This window comes from Sitophilus oryzae, unplaced genomic scaffold (assembly GCF_002938485.1).
Source record: "Sitophilus oryzae breed Bouriz unplaced genomic scaffold, Soryzae_2.0 scaffold_1297_pilon_pilon, whole genome shotgun sequence".
Lineage (NCBI taxonomy): Eukaryota > Metazoa > Arthropoda > Insecta > Coleoptera > Curculionidae > Sitophilus > Sitophilus oryzae.
The window spans coordinates 1500441-1517541 of NW_022145945.1; the positions used below are offsets into that span (position 1 = coordinate 1500441).

The window sequence follows — 17101 nt, forward strand, 5'->3', positions numbered from 1 at the left end:
AATTATCTGTGGCTCCGAAAATTTTCGGAAAAAACTATTTTTTTCTCAAAATTGTCACCCTGTATCTTGAAAACGGACCATTTTAGAACACATGTTTATATGAAAAAGTTTTTCCTTAAAAATGAAAATACTTCAAAAAACATCATGTGAAATATCGCACAGTTAATTCAGAAACACGCTGTATATCTAATTTTTTCGTTCATAAAAAATCTAGAATACTGATAATACAAGTAAAAAATCTCCAAGATTAGTTATTTTTCTACTAAACCATCCTTTAATAAAATATTGATATTTTCCACGTCCTCGGTTAAAGAAGCCTTCGACCGACCCGTCTAATATAAGCCTCTTTAGCTCAGTGGTAGAGCACTGGTCTCGTAAACCAGGGGTCGTGAGTTCAAACCTCACAGGAGGCATTCTACTTTTTTATTTTTTTTTTCGAGTTTAATAACACAATTTATATTTCTGTTTTGTAAAAACACTAAAAAAATCCGATATAAGTTAGTTATTTGCCAAAAAAATATTTTTTGGCACAAATATGCGGGAACGTGTATCTTTATGACGTGAGACTGAAATAAGGTTGTAAAATTTAGGAAAAATATGACATGTTTTGATAATATTGGGTTTAGTATAGTGTCGTAACCTGTAACAGGATATATTATTTCAATATTTCTGTTGGAAGGGCTCATTGGCGTACAAAATCCGATTAATTTCTTTAAATGAGATTTTTTTCAATATTTTTTCATTATTTGTTGTATTGTTAGATAACAGAAAAAATAATAGATAATAGAAAGTAAAACATCTCTCGCACACCGCTGGTATTTTTTTTTCGTTTTCTATTACATTTTCAGTACGGTTATTGTATTACTAATTTGTCTAAAGGTAAGTCTACACATAAGGTTTTACCTGTCAGGTAAAACAGAAGATCGTCTATATAAAACTGATGGCATTTCTCAAAACGGTCTGTCTTCCATCTTAAGGTCCTTTTACATATAGCGTAACCGGCTATATTTTTAAATTTTAGTTACAACTCACAAAAAAATGTAAAGAAACCAAAGAAGTATACAGAAAGATCTTAAAAAGGGCTGCAAAGTTAGTCAGCAGCAGATATGTAACGCAGCTATTATAGCTTTTCATATTGACAAAAAATGTAGTTACTGAGATAAATAAATGTTTTAAAAGAAATACCTACATTATTTTTTTAAATTAGTTATGTGTATAGGCGCAGCTTTAAACAACCTGCTTTTATTTTTGGAATCACTTCGCCATAAATTGTAACGTCACAGGTGGATTTTTCAGAAATTGGATGATTTGGCTTCGAGTGCGACTTGTTTTTTATCAATGAGAACGAGTTGTGGCATATTTTTTTGGAAATTCCTGGACGAAACTCAAAATTTTATTATTAAATACTTATTATATTTCAAGGCGGTTGAATTGTCACAGTTCGTGTGGGTTGTGTTTTGTACTGATGTAGATAAAGAAATATCTAAGAATTTATCTATCTATTCATAGATTGCCATTCATAGATAATATTCATATACCGGGTGTTGCATCGTCGGACGGGACATAGGAAATCCCATGTAAATTTTAATGGGGTCAATTATTGGCTCCCCTAATTATTTTAGAGAATAATTCTATTTAGGTTTATTGAAGAGCACTAAAACCCACATTCAAAAGAATAACTTTAGATACTTTTGATTAGCTCGTTTACCAGTTATCGCCGATTTCTTTTTAAATATTTCTCCTTTCTTATGGCCCTGTATTTACTTATGAGCACCAGTCAAGGTAAAAGATAATTGTCAAATGAAGTTGTCATTTCAGAAATTTACCTATTTAGTGCTTTATTATTATTGAAAACTCATTCCTACATCGGAAATCTTAAAGATGTATTTATAAATACAAATTAATATGAATTAAAGTAAAATAAAGTAATCAATTACAAGGTTAATTATAGTATTATTACAATATTCAATAACTTATTAATTTAGGTACTATTAAATTGTTAGAACTTTAGGATTTAAGAAGATGTTCAAATATTCCTCCATCGACTGCTAGACAATAACCCAGGCGATCATAAAATTCTCTTCGTACATTCGTTAGTTGGTAAACTGAAATTCTATTGCATTCGGCAGAAATAGCATTTTTTAACTCGTCTAAATTTGGGGTTTTTTATCCTTGTATATCCTGTTTTTTAAATGGCCCCAGAGAAAGAAATCATTTGTCGAAATATCAGGAGACCTTGCTGGCCAATTTACTGTATGATTTAGGTCAATAACGTTTCCGTTAAAACTATTGTCTAAATATTCCCGAACAGTCAGGGTACTATGTGCCGGGCATCCATCCCATTTGGTACCAAACTTCCTGATTTTCCCTAGCGGCACCATGTAAAGCAGGTAAAATATGATTTTCGAGTAGTTCCAAATAATATTCTGCATTTAAATTTCGGGTAAGAAATAATGGCCCGATAATATTGTGTCCGAATATCCCTGCCCAAACATTTACTTTCTGTGGATATTGCGTCCTTGTTTCGAAAAAACCTGTGTTGGTTTTCTTTGTTCCTATATCCATAATTTTAAACATCGGATTCATTATTTAAGGTAAACGTGCATTCGTCAGTGAAACATATGTTTTTTAAAAATTCCCTATCCGTGTTTGCTCTTTCCATCATATCAAAACAAAACGCCTGCCGCCAGCTCTTGGTGCTTTTCATATTTGAAGGAATAGTATTTATGTCGTTTCAAAATTCGAAACGCTGTAGTGTGATCTATTCCTATTTCATCCTCAAGTTTCCTTGTGCTGATCTTTCCATCGTTCTCTTCCACGCACAATAAAACTTCCAAGTCGGTATCATTTCTTGCATCTTCTTTTTGTTCCTGCCTTGCTTTACATCTGCAGTTATTTATTAGGGTACCTTTGGTCTCAAATCTCTGGATATTCCTTGCGATTGTAGATTTTCCAGGTATTGGTCTATTCGGATACAGAGCAGCAAACATGTCCGACACCTTTTGATAACTATTTCCTTGATAATACCATTTAATCATTAATACTTTTTCTTCGGTAGTGTAATTCATGGCTAATATTTTCGATGTAGGTATGAGTTTTTAATAATAATAATAAAGCACTAAATAGATAAATTTCTGAAATGACAACTTCATTTGACAGTTATCTTTTACCTTGATTGGTGCTCATAAGTAAATACAGGGCCATAAGAAAGGAGAAATATTTAAAAAGAAATCGGAGATAACTCGTAAACGGGCTAATCAAAAATATCTAAAGTTATTCTTTTGAATGTGAGTTTTAGTGCTCTTCAATAAACCTAAATAGAATTATTCTCTAAAATAATTAGGGAAGCCAATAATTGACCCCATTAAAATTTACATGGGATTTCCTATGTCCCGCTCGACGATGCAACACCCGGTATGTAGGTATTGTGAAAAAAACAATCAAATAGTAAAAAACGCTGCTGAGGCTATCAAAATGTTGATCTAATAAGAACACTTTGACATTGAAACTATTACTTCAAAAGACACTTTTTTCGAAGCCTACCAAAACTTCACTGAGACGTTTCTCGTTCATTGTCATTGGCATCTTAAATTATTCTGGTATATTATTGATATTAGAATAAATTAATTGTTTCTCTCTCTTTTTCATATTTTATTAGAATGGTCATAATCAAGAGCGCTACTGGATACCTTGTCAAAGAATTTTTTTTCGTACTTGTACTTATTCCTATTTTTTCTAATATCTTCAGTTTGAAAAAATACAGGGTGGCGCCTCTTATACGCCGCGGAGGCTCCAAGGAGAACGACAGTTTGTATTGAAATGAAATTTTGTGAGCATATGGAGGTTAATTCAGAGCACTTTTTAAAAATATAGGGAGTTTTACAGGGTCTCCCCAAAAATGTTAATATCTAAGTTGTGTTTTTTGTAATGGAAACACCCTATATATTAATTGATTTTCAGATTCTCGGAGAAAAATAAAGGTAAGTTTCATTAGAGAAGTATATGTCTAAAATGTAAGGTTTTTGACATATTTATCATTTTCTAAAAACGAAGAACAAATTTTAAATTTCAATAAAAGCTACCTAAATTGGAATTTACCTGGTACAGCCTAATATGTAGTTAAATTAACTATTGTACTTTAAATCAAATTAAAACTTGGTCCAAAAAGTTATACAGGGTGAGACAAAATTAATAGTGAACATTGGTCACCTTTAAAAGCATGTTATTTTCTTATTTTAAACGGAACACCCAGTATATTATTCCGATATTCAATGGAGAATTAATTCATTAATTGTCTCTTCAAAATACTATTAAAGTTGCCTACCCCTCAAACAAAGATTTTCCTAGATATTTTCATTTATATGATTTGATCTGAGTAGATCTTTATTACTTGATAAAATGGCTTTCTGATATGTTGATTTGAATTTTTTGTGATATGGTCTGACGTTACTTCAACATAGCTGTCTAATTAGTCCAACTTTAACAGCTAGTTATCATTTTGTCAGTTAAAACAAAAAAAAATTCTCAGAAATTTGCCGAAAATGCAAACTTGTCCAACATCAGAAAGAATTGATATGATTCTATTAGTTGGTGAATGCAGTGTGCATTCAATCATTTTATGCAGTTTACAGGAAAGGAAGCATTTTGAGTATAAGTTCTTTCCAACCCTTATATTGTTGCATTGTATGGTGACGTATATGGTTAGATACGAATAAAAATAAATTAAAAAACCGCAGGCATACGAATTTAAAAAAGAAAGGAAGCAAAGGAAAAAAAAACCCGGCGACAACTCAACGAGTAACTGACTGACTGAAGGATCTCAAGGTCGGCCATATGCGATTTGCATACGAGAGTTTGTTTTTAGAATACTAAACTTAAACAATACGTCCGGAATATATGGGTTAGTCGGTTTTTCTATTGTTTACTGTGGTCGGTAAACTTTAAAATATACTGAGTGACAAAGAAAGGAGAACACTTATATTTTGTTTATCAGAATTCGGTAATTTTTGGTTTCGGTGCCTTATCATGTCTTGAATAAAGAGTGATTACATTTTTACCTGCATTGGTCCCTAACTGACACAACCATTCGAATTTATGTTCACACTCTAACCGTAGAGTTAGCAAAGTTTGTTGCAATGAGTGATTTATGAATGCCTAGAGTGATTTATAAAAATAAAAACAACAAACACTCTATATTACAGTTGAGGGTTGGAACCTTTGGTGTTACAGAGCAAAATAAAACACTAAATCCCACAATACACCAAAACACTTTTACTTTTACACTGGACGCGCGTTTCGCTAACCATGTTAGCATCATCAGCAGATGATTATAAACTAAAGTACAATCTACAAGTTGAGCGTTTATATACTCGCTCAGTGGGCACCGAGTGGGCGTGGCAAAATCTAGCCAACCGAGTCAAAGTCCACTGAGCGTAACAGTTAGATTTCCGCCACTAGAGTAGTAGGAACAAAGAACTTGAAGGAATTGGACCGTTGTCTCTGTTCATACTATCTTTACATTTATTAATTCTGATGCTTTCATATGCATCTAATTGCCTGTAATTTGAGACTTGTTTAATTAATTTTAAATTATTAAGATCTATACAATGTTCTTTATCAACAATATGTTCGGCAACGCAAGATTTATCCGGTCTACCATATCTTATCTGACCTAAATGTTCTTTAAATCTAGTTAATATTGATCTTCTAGTTTGCCCAACATATTTCTGATTACAATCTTTACAAGAAATTTCATAAATACCCGACCTTTCCAGTGGAGATGTTTTATCCTTTGGATTACCTAATAATTATTGTAATTTATTATTAGCACTATACATAAGTTTATAATTGACATTCTTAAAAATTCCTTTTAGACCACGGGATAACTCTCTATCAAACGGTATTGAAAAATATTTAGACGTATCTTTCTCCACTTGAAAACAAACACTCATTTACAAGTTACTATGCAGTTCGTTCTGAGAAGTCATCCACTGCCAATCTGAAAAATTGAGGGAAAATAGAAGTGGCAATGTTGCATCGAGGAACGCATTGGATTGAAATTCCGAGAATTTATCGAAAAAAACGAGTGTTTTAGCGTACAGTGGGAGCAGTGATTAAGTAAAGGCCGCAAAAATAATCACATTGCGAGTTTCGCAAGCGTGTGTATACGGAAAACGTGTTTTTAGAGGGCAAAAGAATAAGCCAATCGTCATTATTTATACCGGCTGTCCATAAATATTATCAATGCGTATTGCTCTGTATTACAGTGTTGCAACCCTATACTCTTATTATAATGATAGTTAAAAGCATCTGTATATTCTACAAATTATATAAAATATTTATTTTACTCTTATACCACGGCTATGCCCAAAATCATTTTCACATTATTCAAAGACGCGTACAACTTATCTTAGATAATAACTATTGTAAGCAAGAAATAGCAACCTTATCCGATAGTCAAGCAGCCTAAAAAGCGATCAACTGAGTAACCATCAATTCGAAGTTGGTCAAAGAATGCCTAGAGACGCTGAACAAATTAGGGTAAAGAAAGAAGTCCTCCTACTCTGGGTGTCAGCCCATCAAGTATTAGAAGGTAATGAAAAAGGAAACGAGCTAGAAAAGGAGCGAACACTCCACTAACTGGAACAGAACTAGAGGTGTGTAGTTCGTGAACGAACTAGTTTCAATGAACTATTCCGACCCCGGAATGAAAGGAACTAGTTCCTGGTTTCTCAAAGAGCTAGTTCATCAAGACCTATTCCGGGATAGAGACTGTTACCACACCTGTTATCGATTCTAGGCAGGAGTGGGGAGTGCCAGCCGTATGTTATCGGATCCGGACCTTGAGGAACTAAATAAAAAACTAGTAAACTAGTTTACGTACGGATCGGCCAGCGCGATCGATGTTAGGCAGGAGTGGGGAGTGCCAGCCGTATGCTCTCGGATCCGGACCTAGAGGAACGAATTAAAAGACTAGTTCACAGGAATCTCTTCAGTCGGCAGATCCGAAATATAATACAAGGCGACGACGCTGGATTCGGCCTTTTCTATTGCCACAGCCGGCGTAATTATCACAGAAAATTATCGCAAATCAAAAACAGTATCTTTGATTTTTAGTTTGTTCTTTAAATATTTTATGGGAATGTTTTTTAGGTCCCTAAAATTAAGAAATATCTTATAAAAAGAAGTATTATTATAGTAGTATAATATTCTGAATTTTTAGACAAAAAGAAAAAGCTTGAAGTGAGGAAAAATGCAATTTTTCTTAAAATTTTCGTATTATTTGCTCCAATTGATTGGTGATATAGTTTTTTAAACTCTAATTTTTTTTGTTAAATTGTCGAATTTGAGGGCTTGGAGGCAGGTCTCAATATCTTCTTCCGGTTCTAAAAGACGTATATCAAAATAATTAAAATGCCAAATATTAAAAGAACATTCGAATTTACCATAATCAGTTCCATGCCTCGACTTGTTACTATGTTTTTCTTCTTTTTGTTTTTTATCTTCTGAAACATATTTGGAAACCGCTGTTTTAATGAATACCCACACCAGAGATCTCACACAGCGGAATTTGATTTAACAACACAACAAATTAACTACAATACGATAGGACTTTTATTTAAAATATTTAAAATATTGAAGAGAACACTTACCGCTCTAATGAAACTAAAGCCTCACTGGAATAACTCAACCACACAGACGTTATTAAAGTGCCAAAGTAACCGATCAACATGGCGGACATTTAAGCCCTAATATTTTATTCATGATATTAATAACTGCGTACATTAATATAATGTAGTGTGTTCGTTGTATTAATAACATTGTTCATTGTCACAATGATTTAGTACATTAATATAATGAATATGTTATATTAAAGTTTCAGTCACTAAAATAAAGAACGCGTTCATTGGGACAATGAACGCGTTCATTATATTAATGAAAATCTTACATTAATTAATCTTAACCAGATTTTCATTATATTGATGAAATTAGATTCATAGTATTAATAAATCGGACATCGATCTATGATTAACAAATCATTATATTAATGAAAAAAATCATTGTCCCAATGAAACAACAGTTAATAATCAACGTTCATTAATATTATGAACAATATTTTTTTCAATGAAGATTCTACCCTCTACAAGGGATCTGACAACTTTATGTGGTGGAACTACTACGTTGCGAGACTTGGCATTTTTTTTACATTTTGTAACGTTTTTAGTTCGTTACATGTCTTTTTTATATATAATATATGATGTCTGGCCTATCATCACCGGATTCCCTCTCGTTCAGGCCGGATAGTTTATTTGACGCGTAATTTTTAAGTTCCCTAGTCGCCAACCCTGTGATCGTTCGACACAACCCTGTTACTATTCTGTAGAGGCGCGCGCTGTCAACATCGCTTCTGTCAACTCTCTCCGTGCTTAACCTCACTTTGTTTTGACGCTCTGTTTTATCCCAGCTTTTAGAAATGGTGATTATTTAAATCTTGCTGTATAATCTGAATCAGCTGCTATTTCAAAGCAACAGGTAAAGATGAGATATTATCCTTTTAGATTCGATATTATTAGTGAATATTTTTAGGGTAGAGTTACGGATGTCCCAACTTGTATTTGTATTTGGCTGGCACGTTGGCGTCCCTTTGCTTTTGTCCTCCAGAATGTCATTTGGAAGAAAGGACAGATTGTTTATTATTTATTGAGCCCTCGGAAGTATTTCGAGGTAGGTTCATTTTGTTTATTAGACGGTGTTTGATTTTAAACAAGAGTTTCGTGTTCTTAGGGTCTTACGGACGGACATTGTCTTACGGACAAGTGTCCAAGGTATGGACTATTTTTCAAGGTCCTAGTAGTGTTCTCTTGTGCCACTATCTTATGGACGGATGTCCCATGGACAAGTGTCCCCAGTAGGATTGATTTGTCTTACACATAGAGTGCCCCAGCGTGGATGTGGCTTGAGCCCCGTGCTGCTTCACCCCCATTTCTAAGCCTGGATCGCCGACAGACAGTACAGAGATGCTAGACCTCCTCGCGCTGCTACTGTTTGAAGCAGGGTTACATAAAAGAACAGCTAAGTGTATATTTAAGTTCTAGTTTTGCATTTAACATCTAAAATGTTTTCAGTCTTAAACAGTAACGTACATTTTAAACAATAGCGTACAGACTATATTTAGTGGTTAGATTATTAAGGATATTTATGTCGATGCAGTAGTAAAAGGGTGATTTAGATTTTAGATTTCATAATATCACGCATTGTAATAGTATTACTTTCTATAGACATTATTATTACGCTATACTAACAGATGAATAACGAGATAGATTCTAGAATCTACAGGTTGCAACACATCTGATTTAACACCGTATAAATTTAAAGGTGCGTATTCATTATCCGAACGAACGAACGAACGAATGAAAGTGCGGTATATTTAGACGGGGACCGAACGCATGCGGCCGTTCGTTCGGTCGTGCGCTCGACCATCCGCTTCGAGTCGGTACACCAAAGGCGTTCGCCTGCGTGCGCTTTCAGATTTAAGGTGCGTATTCATTATCCGAACGAACGAACGAACGAATGAAAGTGCGGTATATTTAGACGGGGACCGAACGCATGCGGCCGTTCGTTCGTTCGTGCGCTCGACCATCCGCTTCGAGTCGGTACATCAAAGGCGTTTAGACGTCATGGTACAAAGAATACAAGGTACGATCGATAGCGGCTCCAATTTCGTTCAGTTCGCGCATACCACCTGTGACGTCACTAGGAAAATAATGAATAAATAAAAAATAAAGAAAGTTGACAGGAGATCTGCATTTTTGAGGTTATGGTTAAGAATTGTTTATTTTTAAGACTTTTTAGTTCGTTTAATTTAATAATTACTAAAACCAGCAGTTCCAAAAATATATTTAAAAATAATAATTATCTATTAACATGGATTTGGACGATAGGTAAGAATACTGAATTTATTTCTATATTCGGTATAAAATTGTTTATTAGGTTTTTAGTTTGCGATGTTTATGGTAAATAATTTTCATTTTCATTGCCTCTGAATTCACATGAGGACAGAGTTGAGGATATCTATGGAAAAGTAACCACAAGAGGAATTGTTACATCATTTAAAAAATATTGGGAAGTTTATTGTTTCCCATCGAAAAGTAGAAAATGCCAATGCAGATGAACGTATTGTAATTGTGATAGAAGTAATTCTAAGGGTGAAGTTTATTATAATTAGTGGAAGTAATACCAAGGGTGAAGTTTATTATAATTAGTGACCTCTGCTTCTTTTTATATGTAGAAGTTTCTGGTTTTGAGAATAAATCGGTTGAACGACACCCAAAATTTAAAGGAAGTATTTGCATACCCAGAATATGCCCATCAAGGATTATATAGCTCAAATTTCCTTTAATGGTAGGCAATTATTCAATGCAAATTAACTTTTTAAGTGACTAAAATATTAAATAGTTTACAATATGGTATATCACTAAAAATATATTACTTTTAGGTACAATTAGGGCCCGATACATTTCAAAAAGTAGAATATTATTTTATATTAAATGAGGTATTGTACTAACAATCAATTTATATTAATAACGGAGATTAAAAAATACAGAATAAATAGTTCTTTTTCTTATACTACAAAAATAAACTATAGAATACAACAGTATTTAAAAAAAAATAAAAGTTATGTTCCGGCCGAGATTCGAACTCCGGTCTCTCGCTTCCTAGCCCGACTCCTTATGCACTGCTCCATAGTAACTTGCTTAGCGATAATTCAATGACGGTATATAAACAAAAAAAAAACAGGTTTATAACAATATCTTGACGATTTGAACTGGCGCGCGAATGAAGAAATGCGTGCGGTCTTCTCGTGCGGTTCTATCGTGCGGTCCCCGTCCATACCACTAGCGTACGTTCGTTCGTTCGTTCGTTCGTTCGTGCGGATAATGAATACGCACCTTAACAATGTAAATAAAGTAATGCTACTTTTCCTATATTTTCTATAACGTTACACGCATTGTATTTTCTTTATAGTCTTTTCATAGAACGTATTTAATATTATTTACATATATAGTTTTACTCAACAAGTAACCACTATAATAATTATATTAATTGTACAATGCTATTTACCATCAGAATTAATCACGAATAAATATAGTCATTAGTTTTAAGTATTATACAACTGTGTTTTCTTTCTCTGTACATGCCTGGCGCCCAATATCTATATATCTTTTGTTTATTATTATTGATTAATTTTCTCTCTAGTGAAATACCTTATCCACGACTGCTCTCCAATGAAAAGCTGCCGTTCGCAGTGGTAGTGGTTTAAAAAACGCTATAATTTAATGTTTTTAATGGTATCCGATTATCATAATTATTAAATACGTACTAACAAGACACCCTAAAATCTTTATAAGCTTGTCAGCTGTTTCTTTATCATTAAGCAATCATAGATTACACTGGTTCAATATTCGCGTATTTTGAAAAAAACGTAATCTAAAGTTTATCGAAAATGCCTTGTAAACCGTTCCAGCAAAAGCAAACATCTACATCCTAACATCGGCTTTATTTATTTTCTATCGTCTTCTTAAATATTGTGGTATTATATAAAGTTTGAGCAGATGTATAAACATGGCGTGATCAAGAAAAAACATATGCCCGCCACCAGTGGCGCCCAGTGCAATCATCAGCCATGACATCTTTTTCCTCCCCAAGCTGCGTTTTCCATCGATTTTTTCTTGAATTATCAGCCAAGGTAGGAAGTCTTTTTGATTTTAATTGTGCCTGTTAGGTGTGCACGAATTTTCATTTTGTTTAAAACTTCACAGTTTGTTTTTCTGGAGGTCCAACTTATCCTCGACATCCGTCGGTTCATCCACATTTCAAAAGCATTAAGTCGTTTGATGTCTTCCTGTTTTAACATCCATGTTTCGCATCCATATTGAAGCAGTGGCCATATATAGTATTTTAATGTTCTTAGCCTCGTTGGTATAGCTATAGCAGCTTGTGTGGCAGTGTGGCAGTTTGATTTCGGAAAAGGCCAATATCGACTCTGAAATTCAGCACAGGATTAGCAGCGCCTCAAGAGCATTCTGGAAATTAAAAGACAGGGTTTTCTACAATCGTGACTTGAGCACAAAAAGGAAACTTGCAGTGTACCGAACAAGAAAAGCTCATGAAAGAAAACGCCTTGCGTGACCATCTTCTGATGCGTGTCAAATACTCGTCAGCGAGTAATAGCAGTATATATATGTATATATGAAAAGAAGAAAGAATTTATTGAGCAAGTCCACAGTAAGATTAGTCATGAGACATGACTAAAACATGACTACCTGTAGACACTCAGTGTTTCTGCCTTCCGGCTTCGTCAATACGGGAGCAATCAGCAACGATGAACTAGCAAGTAAGTACTAGTAGTACAACTACTAGTAAGACTAATCTTACTGTAGACTTGCCCATCTCAATTCTCTTTCTTCTTTTTATTGTAGTCTCCGCGATAACATCTTTTGTTTATGTATACAGGGTTGTTCACCACATACGACACGGAGTATTGTAGCTAAACGATTAGATTTTTACAAATTGTAAGTTTTGGGTTCGTTGAAGGACTATTAGAGCTACAATTTCAAAATATTTTTACAAGATACAGAGTGTCCCAAATAAATAAAAAATATCAAAGTTGTATTTTTTTAAATGGAACACCCTGTATATTATTGCATTTTTAGTTTCTACGATTAAAATAAAGGTAAATTTGATTAAGGTTTATTACACTTAAACCTTACCGTTTTTGAAATATTTTCAATTTTGCGAAATTGCAGTGTAAATTTTAAGACTTCATTTCTCCGAGGATATCAAAGTCACAGTCAAAGTTTTAAATACTAAATATTTACTGAAGTTTATTTATTGATCAGTTATTGTGTTGCAATAATAAAAATTATACTACCTCATACAGAGTGTCTAAAAATTTATATTAAATAATTACTAGCTTTAAACGGCAATAACTTATTTAATTTAAATAGAACACCCTGTATATTTTATGAGAATCAGAGGCACAATTTAATTGTCTATCAAATTGTATTATACCATTTCTTACCTATTCCTTCAAGTTTTCGTAGAAAATGCATTTTCTTATAATTTAGACCTAATTTATCAATATACCCATGGAATATTGACATTTTAGATTGTTTTTAAAACAACAAATATACAAAATGTACACGTGTTTTACTAAAAACGATAATATTACTAGCCCATTTGTATGCAAAAAGAAAACTATTTAAATCTTTATAAAAGAGTATACCATTAATTAAATATACCACCAGTATTTCCGCCCAAATACTAATTAACTACATACTTAATTGTGTTCGTTAATAAATTATTCTAAATAAATGTGGATTTGAATCAGAAATCAATATAATAATAAGTTATGAAAATGAACGTCTCTGTTCTTATAAATAAGCATTTGTCAAAAAATTAAATATCATTTTTAAGGAGTTACTTTTTACCACACTGTCTAATACACATACATAATTCAGTTTTTTAGTATTTGGAGCAATTATTATTAATCGACGCAAACAGTAAATTAATGTAGTTTGAATACTAGAATCATATTAATTGGTCCTCTTTAACAAATATTTAAACAGTTTTTTTTATTTTCTTAATGAAATACACGAACTATATCGACAATATTAACATCTGTACTCTTTAAAAATTTGGTACATCTTTAAAAATAATCTAAAATGTCAGTATTTCATGGGTATATTGATAAATGAGTTCTAAATTAAAAGAAAATGCATTTTCTACGGAACTTGAAGAGATAGGTAAAAAATGGTATAATACAATTTGATAGACAATTAAATTGTGCATCTGATTCTCATAAAATATACAGGGTGTTCCATTTAAATTAAACAAGTTATTGCCGTTTGAAGCTAGTAATTATTTTAAATAAATTTTTAGACACTCCGTATAAGGTAGTAAAGTTTTTATTATTGCAACACAATAACTGATCAATAAATAAACTTCAATAAATATTTAGTATTAAAAACTTTAATACCCTCGGAGAAATGAAGCCTTAAAATTTATACTGCAATTTCACAAAATTGAAAATATTTCAAAAACGGTAAGGTTTAAGTGTAATAAACCTTAATCAAATTTACCTTTATTTTAATCGTAGAAACTAAAAATGTAATAATATATAGGGTGTTCCATTTAAAAAAATATAACTTTGTTATTTTTTATTTATTTGGGACACTCTGTATCTTGTAAAAATATTTTTAAATTGTAGCTCTAATAGTCCTTCAATGAACTCAAAACTTACAAATTGTAAAAATCTAGTCGTTTAGCTACAATACTCCGTTTCGTATGTGGTGAACAACCCTGTATATGTATATTTTCGGATGGCATAAAAACTTCCGCATGTTGAGGAAACCAGCTCTAGCTATTTCAATCCTTGTTCTGATTTCCTTAGAGTGGTCTAACTGGCTGTTTAATTCCCTGCCCAAGTAAATACCGTATGATCGAATAAAAACGGCGTCAGCAATGGCTATGAAAGGAAGATCGCTGTCATTTTATAAGTAAATTTATATAGGAAATGTCATCGATCGTCATTTTATGGCCATCGCTGACGCCGTTTTTATTCGATCATACTGTATATCTCTGCGTGGTTTCCAGTTGGACGCCGTTTATCATTATGTCGGTGTTTTCATTGACTTGCGAATGTCTGTTGAAAATCATAGTTTTTGTCTTGACGGTGTTATTTTCTAAACTCGTCCTGATGCTTTCTTCTGTCAGTTTGTCCATTAGGGTTTGCAACTGATCTTCGGATTCTGCTAATACCACGGTATCTACGTATCATATATTGTTTATAATTTTTCCATTTACTTTAGCCCCTTTTTTAGACAATTTTGAAGAGATTTTCGGATTATATACTCGGCGTATACGTTAAACAATAATGGTGACAATATGCATACCTGTCAAACACCTCTTCTGTATGTATACGTATCTTGTATTGCCTTTTTCTTTTCTGGTACAACCCTATGATTCCAGTATGTGTTCCTTATAACGATGATATCTCTCTCATCCAAGCTTACTTCAGTGAGAATTTCTGGTAATTTTTCGTGCTGTATTCGATCGAAGGCTTTTTTGTAGTCAACGTAACATACTACATAGTCAGTTATAATGTAATGATATAGAAAAAATAGGTTTTATGATTTTTTCTAGGGTAGACAACGCCTTTTTGTATGGATTATATGCACGAATGCACGCCTCTGCCAGACACTGTTAAGCTCTGGTTCGACTTCTCTTTTAAGTCTATTTTTAAAAGAAACTGAAATTAAAAATACGTACACTCGTTATTCATGAATGAATGGTAGTGCTTGTATAAAACCAAACGTTTTTTTTTAAGTTGGAGTGAATGTATGTGTTTCACAGTGACGCAATATTTTTTTGTAATTATTCTAGAAATACAACAGTGATTGAAACAGTTTGCTATTCTGATTTTGTTCATTTGCTTGGCAAAAAATTTAAAAAAAATCGACTACTAGCAATCACTAGCAAAAAAAAATTAAATAATATTTATAATTTTTTGGGGGTATTTAAATTCGTTTTTCTGAATAATGTTAGACTAATCCAAACGAGATGAGAAACAAAATGGATTTAATGTGTAAGTTTTCTAGTTTAATTATTGAATAAGTGTACAGGGTGGGTCAAATTCGACGCTTTTAAATGGAAACACCCTTTTCTATAGGAGATTGACGAAAACTAATATCGGTGTCTGGAGCTCAATTTTTGTCAAAAACATGATAGTGAAAACCGCATATCGATATCTGTTGCCGTTTCGGAGATACGGGGTGTTTTTCAAAAATATGCATTTTTAACAAATCGCTGTAACTTTTTTGCTATAGAAAACTTTGTATTTTTGTGAAAACATTTCCAAAGCACCTTTTTACGTAGAATTTAATGGTTTCAGTATAATTTATTTAAAATTAATAATTTAAGAATTATCAACAAAAAAAAATGATTTTTTATATGGGACACCCTGTATATTTTTAATTTATTGAAAAGAATTTAAAATTACCTTTCAAAAAATATAACACACTTGATATTTTGCTCGATTCCTCTTCGAGATAAAGAGTATATAAAAATTCGCCCGCTTTAAATAAGTAGGCTTTGAAGGGCACCGGCTGTAATGCAAAAAAATTCTAGCTGTGAGCATCAATTAAAACGAAAATAATATTTGCAATGAGAGATGCAGAATTTTATAACAATTTAAAATATATTTAATCAACATCAACACATTTAAACTATATCTAATAACAATAAAAATAAATAGCAAACCAAGACATTTTTAAGAGATTTTGCTACAGGTGTTCGACAGATCAACCGCCTTCTGTTATGGACAGACGGGGTAGTTTTTGAACATTTCTCGCGGAATTCATTAACTCAGTGGGGGTGAAATATACCCTCTCATAATTGCTAAGTATTTCTAATTCTTGTCTAGATTATAAGGAAGAATAAGGAACTTTTATTCTTCCGCAAATATATCCATAGGATTAGATCCATGGGCACTAAATCAGGCAGACTCGACGGCCAACGGCTGGGATCTTGGTTAGCTATTGAATTATTCTTGAAATTGGCTGCAAAAATCTGGTGATAACTTCAGCATTCAGAGGCGGTGCGTCGTCTTGCTGGAAAAATATGTCTTCGAGTTCCATTAAGGGCATATAATCAATAAGGGCTCCAAAGCCTACTAGTTAAAAGTGGCGAACGTTTAAAAATTCTGTATTTCAAAGGGGATTATAACAAAATATTAAGTGTGCTATATTCTTGGAAAGGTAATTTTAAATTCTTTTCAGTTAATTAAAAATATAGAGGGTGTCCCAAATAAAAAATCATATTTTCTGTTGATAACTCTTAAATTATTAATTTAAAAAAAATTATACTTAAACCATTAAATTCTACGTAAGAAGGTGCTTTGGAAATGTTTTCATAGAAATACAAAATTTTCCATAGCAAAAAAGTTACAGCGATTTGTTAAAAATACACATTTTTGAAAAACACCCCGTAACTCCGAAACGGTAACAGATATTGATGTGCTGTTTTCACCATCATGTTTTTG

At 32.7% G+C, this 17101-nt stretch overlaps 1 protein-coding gene and 1 non-coding gene across 2 annotated transcripts in view; both read left to right on the forward strand.

The window, feature by feature from the left end:
• Positions 1-17101, forward strand: part of LOC115874530 — a 243296-nt gene that overhangs the window by 38209 nt on the left and 187986 nt on the right. The gene's annotated exons all lie outside the window — the stretch shown is intronic.
• On the forward strand, positions 342-413 carry Trnat-cgu. Its single transcript has one exon. It is a non-coding gene; the product is annotated as a tRNA-Thr (tRNA).